We start from the raw sequence: 12642 nt of genomic DNA, 5'->3' as shown, positions 1-12642 counted from the left end.
GTACTTGACAAAAATATAAAATAGACATACAAATGGTATTTTTGTTTGTTTCACTACAAGAAAAATTGCATATTATGGCGCTTATATTATGGCATTTTTTAAAACGCCTTTATTGATCAATTTACGACAACGTTTCGAAGATACTACCTAAGATTTAGGTTGAACGAATGCCAGTTTAAAGATGTATTCGTCACACCGTTACGTAACAAAACTCCGTCTCTCTTTCAAACTCATGAGATCCCCTTTCAAAACCCTCTCTCTCTCTCTCTCTCTCTCTCTCTCTCTCCACACCAGATTCATTTTGAAGGCTCTCGAGTTTGAACAGAAGATATTTTGAAGGCTCTAGAGTTTGAAAATAAAGAGTTCGAGTTTAAAGGTTGTTTCTATCAGATCTGCGCTTCTCTTTTCTGATTTTCTGTGTTTATTAGATCCATCATTTGTTGATTTATCATAGCTGTCTCGTACTTACAATACTGAAACTCAGATTTGTGAGTATTTCTTTTATTTCACATCTAAAGAGATATATATATACACACAAACTCAGATCTGATCTGTACGAATTTAAATCTTTTAATTTTTCAGATCTGTTTGATATCTATATATATACCCTTTCTCTGATGTAGCATTGGATTCTACTATGCATTTGTGTAGTTATATTTTTGAGAGTTCATCTCCAACCTTTATAAGCTTTGTATAGCTTTGTGTTTGCAAATTTGATTCTTCAGGATTCTGTTTTAATGTAGAAGATGGAGAAAAAAAATTGTCCTATAGATCCAAGTCTTTTTGACCATTTTAATTCCCTTTTTCAATGGCATTATTAACTCTTAATTTACTTTATATGAGAATTGGAATTATATGAGGTTTAATTATGGATATTATGGTTTAATTTATTGATTGATGTATTTTTATCATATTATCCTTCGTTGATTTGAATGTATGGTGCTCAGACTACACTGGATTGAAACTTTCCTCAATAGATGGCTTGAGTTGGGTTTATATAATAGTATAGATAGTGTAGATGTAGATATATGTTTTTGGTATGTGTTTCTGGTATTTGGTTTTTGGGTAAGTCATGATATGTCTCTGTTTGTTTGGTTGAGAACTCTGAGAAGTGGTCTGTTTCTGGATTGGTTTGGGTTAATTGCTATCGAGCAAAATAAAACTATGAATACTTTTTTGTAAAGAGGGCCAACAGTGGCACTTGTTTTTACTAACATCAGTGTAATCATACTGGGACATCTTACATTAAATTATTTGGTTGCATAGTGATGGATAAAAAATAAAATAAAATAAATTATTTGGTTGGTTTCTATAGTATTAAAATTGAAATCACTTATATGGTTGCATTTGGATTGAATTTATGAAGAGAAAGATAAAAGATGTGAATGAAATAAAAGTTAATTTTTTTTCTGCTTTTCCCTTTCCCTTTCCCTTTCCCTTTCCAAGTCCCTATCCAAATCCATGATCTAAAAACATATAGTACATAGTTGTGTGATTAGGCTCTTAATTTTCTGTACTCATTTACATTCCCTATTCTTTATCTAAGAAGATTGAATCAGAGTTTATTTGTGTCAGAAAAAATCAAAATTTATTTGTATAAAAAAATAAAGATTTTATGACATACGCTCCATTTACATGAAGGTTTCCATTCCCTCTTGGCTTGTCATGATTCATGTCTCCATTTTCAAGTATAATTAAATTTTTTGTAGGTTCTCGCATACACCTTTTGTTGAACTTCATGATTTATTTATTGGTCGGGTGTGGTAAAGTTCAGCTAGATTTAACCAGGTTTAACTATCTGTTCTCCCACTTGAACTAATGTAGCAGATTCCTTAAGATTACTTGATTTTTTAAATTTCCATTTCCACAGCAATTTCATGTTGGTACTCTGTATTTGTATCAGTAGTTCATGGAACAGGATTTCTTTCAAGCTCTCCTCCACCATTTATAGATTCAATATTTATACTCTAATTAACTCCAGGACTGTGTTATTAACAATTTCACTCAGAAGGATGATTTTAGGCCTTTAAAAGCCACATAAAACATGACAAGGATTTATCCTATTATTCACAGTTGTGATGTCAACTATTTCATTGTTAGTAGAAATATGGTTATGTTTGAATGGTATGATTCTAAGACAAGAAATGGATGACATTGCTAGGCTGGAGCAGTGACTTTGTGTTTGTGTCTATATGGAAGTTGACTCGTAATTTACTTGAAATCAGAATTGGAAAATTAAATGAGGTTTAGTTATGGATGTTGTGGTTCATTATTCTTTAAGGGGAAAAAAGTGAACAGGGCAAACAAGATTTCTCACTTGAACCACAAGACGAAGAAGTTGCAGTTTGTGAACCTACAATACAAAATAATCTAGTGGGAGGCAGGGAAACGTTACCTCAAGTTGCAGTTGTCAACCAAGGCAATAAAGACCGTAAAGAAGAATGGACTGGATGCTGTTGCTAAGAAGGCTGGGAGCGATCTTCACAAGGAATAGTGAATAGTTTGTTGGTATTGCTTGATGCTGTCGGTAAAAATCCATTACTAGTTGCATGGGTGCATGCTTTTTTTATGTTATTATTTTCATGGCATTTTTTATACTGCTGAGTATTTTTAATTTTCTTAATGAAAAGCTCCATTATTGATATCTTTCTGTAATTCCTTTTGTGCATGCACTCAAGGTGAATTAAATAAATTGGTATATTGTGTGACTTTGATGCTTATCAGAGCATGAGCATATAGTTTGATGAAGCATTTAAAAGGATGAAGCTTGGTTTTGCTTATGTGTTTTTCCCCAGGTTAGTGCTTTTCGAGACATTTAATGTTTTGTTGTTGCAACAACCAACATGTGATTACGTTCTAGTTCTCAGTAGGGCTCACATTTTTTTGGTAATTTTTTTTTCATTTAGCAGGTTCATGGAGAAGAAGTGGCATGTGCAAGCACTTTAATCTCTACTTGAATATTGATCTCAGAGCTTTCAGGTTAGTGGGTTTGAAGTTATGATTGTTACACTTTGAAGGCATAGGGATGCAGATTCAATACATATAGAATTGTTCTATTAGTTCTTTGGGATGTTTGGCAGATTTGAGGAAAGCATTTGTTTATTTATTTATTTTTTTGATTTGTAAATCTGGAACTCGAATGAAAAAAAAAATATTCTTGGAAATTCATTATCTTGTTGATTTGTTTATATTTGTCATGGTTTTCGACATTTGGGGTACTTGCTTTGACTATGTGACATCTTGTTAGACATGTGACTAACCAAACTATCATGTGTTTCGTGTCCCATAATCTCCCATGTACTACAAATGTCTTGAATCATTTCATCGGTCAAGAGTGATTCAATTCTCCTAACTTCCATGACATTAGATTTTGTTTTATCCGACTTATCAAAATTGTCAAAGTGGTCCCAATTTTAAGTTTTTTTTTTTTTTTGCCAGTTGTTCCAAACAATTCCACGCCTTCTTTCCTATGATAGCATGAATATATATTTTATAGAAGGACCTACACATGGCTGTGCTTTAGGATTTAGTTTAATTTGCATCTTCCATTGTGGGGATATAAGTCTGTCTTTTTGTTTTTCATAACATGAATATTGTAGCTTTCTTCATGAGAAGCAATTGTCTTGTTACTTTTCTTTGGAGTTCTTTTTGGGTAGTAGCAGTACATATATATATATATATATATTGTAGCTTTTTTTAAATGGCCAGTTTTACCTTTCATGTTCTCTGATTCTGTTTTGAAATGAAACTGACTTGTTTTCATTTTCAAATTACAGCATCCTTTGTATATTTATGGGCCTAATGGACATTGCCTTAAATTTGAATGGTCATTTTGAGCTGTCACATATACTCTTCTGCTATTAAATATGGTGGTGGTCTTTCCAGTTTAGCTCTAGGGCTTTACTTTAGATAAAAAATAACTTTATAGATTATCATGTCCTTACTCTTTATGTTTGTAGTTTTTTTTTTTAGATTATCATGTCCTAAATCGTATGTGTGTAGTTTCTTTATAGATTATCATGGCACATCAGCGATGCTCTAGTCATAGGCGACACTCAACATTTAATGAGTTTTAGCTACAAGAGTTCTTCTAGTGAGATTGAGCAGTCAAGCTCTAACAGTTGTTCTAGTTTAGATGAGAGTCAGGCCACACTCTAGATGAGAGTCACACCTGATCCACCAACGTCATGGTATCCACCAAGCACTCTTCCTACCACATCACGTAGCGGTAGTACATCACATGGCTTAGTTTCAGCTGGCACGTACAAGCTTATATTCAACTACTACTAAACATCTATTATTTGTTCCCTAAAACAAATTAGTGGTTGCAGAATGATTTGTTGTGTCATTTGTTCCATTGATCATTTGGTTTCATTTGAATTGTTGTTTTGTTGTCAAGGCAATTAGAAATTGTGAAACATGGGAGTTCTTTCTTGGCACACACACATAACATATATATTGTTACATCTCATTTTGGAACTCTTATTCTGTTTGCTTTAGGCCCATAAGAATATGGTGCACCGTTTCATCTATGTTCTGATTTTCTGTTTTTTGTCTTTTCTGCTGAAATAACCATTTTTGTTTTTTTAATTTCTTTTTGAGACTTTTTGACCTGGCTTTTTGGTTGTGTTGAATTGGATGTCTATTGCTCTTTAGGTCCTGCTTGTACTGTTAGTGCTATATTTACAGGGAATAAATTAGTAGCATGAGATCGATGATTCAACACTGAAAGTGTATGTAAATTAGAGTAACTAACATTCAATAATGCGGCTTCTCAAAGCAAGCCTATGTTTTAATCAACCTAGAGCTTTTACCATTGTGTGTATATATATATATATATATGAGAAAGAAAAGAAAAGACAAGGGGAAAGCTCTTATGGCAGCTTTTTCTTTATGAAATCATTATGTTATTTCAGTTGATTGGATTCCATGTGAAATGCATATTATGAGTGTAGTTGACATTGCATATTACAAGTGTGTATAATTGTAATGTAGGCCCATATGGATGCAGATGAATCCATGAAGAGAACAATTATGTCTTCATTTGGGAAGAAATGGAGAGATTGGAAAAGCCAAGTGAAAAAATTGGGATACAACCCTTTCAAGAATGATGCAGATTGGTTAGCTCATTGTCACATGGTCCGGGGGATACCCAATCTCTAAACTGTTCTGACTCTCGATTTCTTTGATCTAATTTCACGAGTGCAATGTGAAACATAGATGAGAGTCCAGATCTGACAACTTTTGTAAAAAATCCATTATTGCAAAACCTTTGCCAGAAATAGATTGCATCACTAGATCTCAGAGTCACCACCTAATCTTTTGGGAAAACTAGAAAACCCGTGACTCGTGCCAAGGCCACTATTCGTCGTAACCAAAGATGTCTCGGTTCAAAATCTTAGGTATGAGGAGGGAACGTCATTAATTGAGCATCTCCGTTCACCCGATTAAAAGATATGTCTCTACTAAATCATGATATGAGTTTTATTGACTTTATATTATGTTCATATTATAATTATTTAATAAATGCTAAAATTACTATATGAAGCTGTAGCTTGCTTTTCATGCTTCTTTCGGATACGATAGCCCTACAGGTCGAACTCCTATGATTCTGAATCTGATTTTACAAGTGCAATGTGAAATAGATAAACACAAATGAATTCAAATTCGACAAATCTTTTGAAAAATCGATTTTGAATAAAAAAAATGTCAAAAATGGACCGCTTTGTCAGATTACAGAGTCACCACTTAAATATCTTTAGAAAATTTAGGAAATCTAAGACTCATGCCAAAGACCACTTATCCTTCGTCACCAAAGTGTCTTGGTTCGGGAACTTAGATATGAGAAGGAAAGGTCATGAATTGAGCACTCTACTCACCCGATCAAAGATCGACCTCTATTAATCATGATGTGATTCTTATTTACATTATATGCTCTTGCTATGATTATTAGGCTAATTTTACTATGTGATGCACATAAGTATAGACTAATTTGCAAAAGTTAAAATACTTTGATTTTATGTTTGTTTTGAAAAGTGTTTGAATATGTACTACTTGAAAAAGTGATCTCATATATACTTTAATCAAATCATTCAAATTTAAGCAGTTAGTCTTCATCCACTGACATTTAAACAAGTATATCAAGTAAACACTTAGCCTCATGGTATATATGCCTCGAGATGGCAACAATCGCACCCAAGCAATATGCTAAAGCAAAAAAATGCTTACCCCAACTATTTGAGGTGAGCCAAAGAAAGAAAATAGTTAGTTAAATGCATGCTCTAATATGCAAGTGACTAATGTAACACATACAAAATGCAACTATTGGATTCGACTTCCTAACATGGCATTTGAGTCAATTCAAGATATTCGTAAAGCGCGTATTCAATTAAGGAATGTGAATTGACATTGATTAGTATAATGAGCTAAACCTTGTGCGTGCAAACCGAATGAATGCACATCATGAAAAATGCTAAGGAAAATATGATGCTACATGCAATCCATTATAAACAAGTAAATAAAAGGGAGAAAGAAATAGGGGTTAGGAGACATACACACATTATTACATATTTGCCCTCGCGCAATAGGGTTCAAATGAATGCCCTAATTAACTAACTATTATAACGCCAAAATGAACAATGCTAACTAATTATTACAAATTAGAATTAAGCTAACTAATTAATGAGCTAGCTATTACAATTTTCAAATAAACTAATAATTTAAGTACAACATACTACAATTAACATTAATTTCACGAGCCACGGGAAGCGAGGAATTACATATGCATGAACAAGAATTTCCACCCGAAAAACTCCTCTATTTTGCTGCTAAAACTGTTCTGTTTCACAGTTAGAAAAATTATCTGTTTTAACCCCAACCTCTGCTTTGTTCTACCATAAAAATGGCACTGTCTGCTCAAAGTGAGGTGGCCGACCAGCCACTATTTTTGGGCTCTGCCCTGCTACCACAGAAAAGAAACAGAGCACAAACAGAGAATTTTCAGGAGATGTTTGTCCTCTCTTCCTCTCTCTATCATGAAACAAATCAAGGGATGGGTAGACTTGGTTCGCAAACCATCAATTGTCACAAACTCGTTGCATGATAATCTATGAACAGATGGGACAAAGGCTCAACTAACAAAACCTCCTCCCTATCATGAAGTTACTTCAAGAGAAGTAGTAGACATTGACTCTTGAACCATTATTATCACTAGCAAGTATGCAATGACTCAAAACTCAATAGGTTCAATTAACGTTCGATTGAACCCAACTTAATTTCATTTTTGCACATCTTTTAGTCCAATTTTATTGGCCCCTTTTTTAATTACCTTTCCATTCTTTAATCATTTAGTCTAAAAATGAGAATTATGTCCACTAATGAAGAGAAGTGTCAAACAAGGAGTTGTTCTTGGCATGAGAGAGATGTAATGCATTGGTAATGAACCTCCGAAGAGATTAAACCATTAAGTATGGAAGGATCTCTTTCGCATGCCTTAAACAACACTCGTTTGAAACGACTCTCAAACAAAGAAAACCAAGAAATGAGGGAGGTTGCAGAGATGATTAGCACAAGTGTGAGCATATGTCTGAAAGCTATGAAAATAAAAACTATCAACTCAAATAGATCGGTGTCTAAGGCCTAAACCCCTAAACCTATGAGGACTACAACACTACAAGCCTACTATACAAAGCATAAATGAAATAAACACGCTAAAACAATCATAAAACTCACAAAAACAGTGCTGGAATTAGTATGGAAAAGCTAGAAAAGTAAGCACAAATTGGAGAGAATTAAAGCTAGTAAACAAGCCAAAGGAGGGGTGGCTAACCTTTCCACTTTTTGGACCTCAAAATCACATATTTTAGCATTCTAAAACTCTAAAAAGCAGTGGCTAAAAATTGAGAAAGAAGTTGGAAACACAAGGACAAAAGCTTAGAAAACAAGGTTCAAAAAAAGGTGGTTAACCCCTCCACCTTTGGTAGCTTTAAGTCACAAGTTTCAGTCCATAAAAATAGTCCAAAAATAGTATAAAAACAGCAAGAAAAGAGAAGGAAGAAGTAGTGTAAAGATGGCCAAAGTTATATCTCTTAAAGATGAGTTACTCTTTTGTTCACAAATCACAAGGCTTTCACTCTCAAGGGCTGAGATTTTAGCTCAAGAACCTTAGCAAAGAGACTCAAATTTTTTGGTTTAGGAAGTGTATGTATAGTGTATGTATATTGCAAGATAGAGAGGAAGGGTGCTTAGCAAGTTTTGGAGTCTTCACAAATTTTTTTCAACCTAAAATCAAGAGGAGTGGGCTTGTATTTATAGAAAAATAGTTTCTCCAGTCAGAAATATCTATATAGAGACAGTTGATGCAGGGCATGCACATGGGGGGATAGCTGGTAGCAAAATATCTATCTGGGACACCTGGCGGCTGACCACTAAAAGTTGGTCGGCCGGCCACAAAAAACTATTCTTAAGCCTGACTTCAAACGGATATATCTCCTTCATCCAGACTCGATTTTAGGTGATTCTTGAGTCTAAATTAAAACTCCAAAAGTCTATTTTCTAATGGTGGTGGTGTCATAACCCGAACCCGCTCTCGTGGGTTAAGGACATAACCGGCCAGTAATCAAGAGATTACCTACGGCCTCAAACCAAAACAAATGTATTTTTAACAGAGATATTGGGGGCCATACGGAAGCAGTTCAAAACTTTGTCCATAGAGTTGTGCTTACATGGCACATCCAAGCAACCAAACATATATACATTAATAACTCACAACAGAAATGTAGTAGCATAAGTTCTATACAAACAGGATCATTCTAAAACTAAGTCAACCCATGAAAACTATATACAACATATACAAAGACTTCGCCAATATAACAACATAAAACAAAATGACAAAAGGCGAAGGCGAGTCTCATGCGTGAGATACATGGGCTGACTCTTCAAAACTCGATTGTTCCACACAGACTTCACTGGGGCTGGGTCTGGACCTCTCTTGGCTCACCTACAAACACATGAATGAACGTGAGCGATAGCCCAGTGAATAATATCAAATAAGAAGACACAAACGATATGTAGAACAACATACTCCGAACAGCCTTGGGCCCAATTCACATTTTTTATTTAACATTTATTCTTCATTCCTGTCAAAACGGCTTCTGGCCCACTCATTTATGTCAAAACGGCCTCTGACCCATCCATCTATGTCAAAACGGCCTTCGGCCCATTCATTTATGTCAAAACGGCCTTCAGCCCAGTCATTCATGTCAAAACGGCCTTCGGCCCATTTGTTCATGTCAAAACGGCCTTTGGCCCATTCATTCTTGTCAAAACGGCCTTTGGGCCCATTTGTTCATGTCAAAACAGCCTTTGGCCCATTCATTCTTTCGTATCAAACATTTGTCCATAATTCAAACTGGCAAACTCACAAGGCTTATAAGGAAATAAGCAATTGGACAACTGATAAGTTTCAAATATTGACATTACTCACAGTGATCGGTTGGTTGGTTTGCCCTAGAGCTCGACCCTACACAGTCCATGAACACAAAAGGGTCAACAACCATTCAATCTGTTCCCAAATTCACATTTTCCTCTTTAGGCTTTATTCTTATCTCTTTAACTCAAGTTCAATGCTCAATGCATGCCTAAGAGTACTTAGAAGTGAAAGAGAACAGAAAACAAAACACATAATGCATTTTCAAAATTTCAGAAAACAGGGTCCCCGCTTGAGTGTGGACTTCCCCGCTCGAGCGGACCCTTGAGGCCTGCAAAAGTACTAGATAGGTGAAAATTATGCTCAAGCGTTCATTCTGGCGCTTGAGCGGAAGGCCTCTCTACATGGCTTCCCGCTCGAGCGGAAGTTCATTCCATATAGCTCCCCGCTTGAGCGTGAACTTCCCCGCTCGAGCGGACATCATGGTCTGCAGAAAATACTGGGAGCACGAAATTCACGCTCGAGCGGCGGTTTCCCCGCTCGAGCGGACATCAAATTTCTGGGTTTTCCCAGATTGTGTTCTTGAGCTCAAATTCAACATTTCAACCACATTTCTTGCATATTATGGCTTCAATTTCACATATACTTGTACTAACATGATATAAATACCAAAACACATCATCATGGAGCTCAATTTCTTGTATTACCTACATGCATGTCTCAAATTAATTCAAATTTATCACCAACACATCAAATTCAAACATGCAAAGCTTACACTTTCATGATCTATTCTTGCATGTGAGAAATACACATTATTCACAACTTATTTGGTGAAGAAATGGTCATACACATGGATTTCAATCAAACTTCAACATAGATTACACAAATTAAGCTCAAACATGGAAATCCATAGCAACTCTCTACATGCATGTGTTCTATGACTTTAAATTCAATAAAATCAATTCAATTTCCTTATAATCAAACTAATTCATGTTCTGGACCATTAATCAAACTTGAATTTACAAATTCCAAACAAAACCCATGAGATACTCACCTAGGAGCCTTTATTCTCATAATCTATAACAATTTCTTGGGAAATCTTCAAGGTTTCCAAGCTTTGAGCCAAAATTGTACAATTTTTCTCCCTTTCTCTCTCTATGGCCGGTCCTCTCTCTCTCACAATTGTATAACTCAGATTTTTGAGTTCAAAAGAATTAAAAGAGAGTGTAGTGCCTTCATACAACAAGCCCCACTAATTCAATCTAATAATAATAAATAATTAGGCACTAATTCCATAATTTAATCTGTTTAATCCGACCTGAATCAATTTTTCAATTAAACTTCACCGTAGGCTCTAAAATTCATGACAATCACAATGGCATAATCAATTTTGGTTTCGGTGGCCGATAAGACCTTCAATTTAATTTCCAAAGCAGATAATCAAATAGATATTCCTACGGTGAACAGATAGAAATTCAAAACCGCATATATTCACATAATGGCACACAAAATCATATTAAACACATAATCATACTCAAATGAAGGACCAATTAACATACTACGGAACAAGGGTATCACAGGTGGCCTCACATCTGAATTCTAAGTATATAAAGAGATATGCCTAATTTAGTGACAGCTACTCATTTCTATCTTAACAGATTGATGCCCAACTTAAAAGGTCATATCTCCCTCATCCGGATTCGGTTTTAGGTGATTTTTGAGTCAAAATTGAACCCCCAGAAGTCTACTTTCTAATGGTGGTAGTCTCACATCTAAATTCTAAGTGTACAAAGAGAAATGCCTAATTTAGTGAAGGATGCTCATTTATTTCTTAACGGTTTGATACTCAACCTTTTCCTAAACTAGTTGTTTTCCATCCCCTCCTATTTCCTTCAATTTCAAACCTATGAATAAGATGTTTTAAAATATTTTTCAAAGAGTTCACCTCCCTTCTATTTATTTTCACTCTGTTCTTACTTGATTTATCGAAAAATGTAAATTTTAAATGAAATGCAAGTCTCGAAACATCGTAGAAATATTTAGAAAAAGAAGGTTTTAAGGTCTAAAATAGTTTTGGTCAAAATGGAGTGTAAGGTTGGGATTAGAAACCAAAGCCTTTTGCTGAAGAATTTGAACAATTGTACAGCGTAACTTTTCATCATTGAGTGCTCAACCTGAGGCGTCCAAGTCTTAAGAGTGGTCAAAAATGGGGTGTCTACAGAAGTAATCAAGTATAGTCATTCATTTTGGAATGATTTGATTTCATGTATTTTTTAAAAAGTTTTGAACAATGTGCGTATTATAATTATTTAATAAATGCTAAAATTACTATATGAAGTAATCAAGTATAGTTATTCATTTTGGAATGATATGATTTCGTGTATTTTTGAAAGAGTTTTGAATAATGTGCAACTTCAAGGAAATTGAGTTCATAAGTATAAAATCAATGTTATCCCAAATTGAACAACATAACCTCCATCTACTAGTATTCATAGAAATATATCATTTAAGCAAGTAGCTGTATGGTAGGATGCTCGAAATAATAAAAAACACACATACAAGCAGGATGCGAAAACATAAACACTCACATAGTATTTACTAACGTCCCGCGGGAAGTTACAAAACAAAGTTAGAAAATATGCATGACCCTAAATGCAAAATTTTAATGCAATATATACATAAAATGCGACTAGGGTTGGGAATTATTATATCAAGTTGAATCTAACAAATCATATAACTAATTTATTTACAGCATCTAAGGATAGGTGACTCAACCGACCATTTCTTAATAAGCTAAATCACATATATAAAATAAGAAATAAAATTCTAAATAAAGAAACTACAAATCACATATTTAAAATAATAGACTAAATTTAAGAAAATAAAGAAATTACGTCAGGTGGTTCAGCTAACCATTTCTAACAAGCTAAATCACATAATTGAAGATAAGAGAAATAGAAATAAAATAAATGAGAAAATTACAAAAACTCACCTTTGGATGAAATGAGGAATTTTTTGATTACCAAACTTTCTTCATAATACCCTCATGGTTATGTAGTATGCTTTGAAATCTCAGCAAGTTTCAAGTTTAAATTTTAATGTAATTTTTGAGTGTTATATATCAATGGATAGAAAAGTTGATTTGAAGCTTTTGGTTTTGTTTTTTTTTTTTTTAAAAAAAAAAAAAAACTCTCTTACTCTCAAAATAACTCAAG

General features: G+C 34.3%; 1 long non-coding RNA gene across 1 annotated transcript; it reads left to right on the top strand.

Annotated features, from left to right (window-relative positions):
- The first annotated feature begins 215 nt into the window (after window positions 1-215).
- Window positions 216-5543, top strand: LOC114322836 (uncharacterized). Its single transcript, XR_014364474.1, has 4 exons — window positions 216-2527; window positions 2679-2795; window positions 2910-2979; window positions 4996-5543. It is a non-coding gene; the product is annotated as an uncharacterized LOC114322836 (long non-coding RNA).
- The last annotated feature ends 7099 nt before the right edge of the window (window positions 5544-12642 follow it).

This window comes from Camellia sinensis, chromosome 3, assembly GCF_055761805.1.
Source record: "Camellia sinensis isolate YWXY chromosome 3, ASM5576180v1, whole genome shotgun sequence".
NCBI classification, from domain to species: Eukaryota; Viridiplantae; Streptophyta; class Magnoliopsida; order Ericales; family Theaceae; genus Camellia; species Camellia sinensis.
Note: the sequence above shows the minus strand (reverse complement) of the source record. Positions and strands in the feature narration are given on the sequence as shown.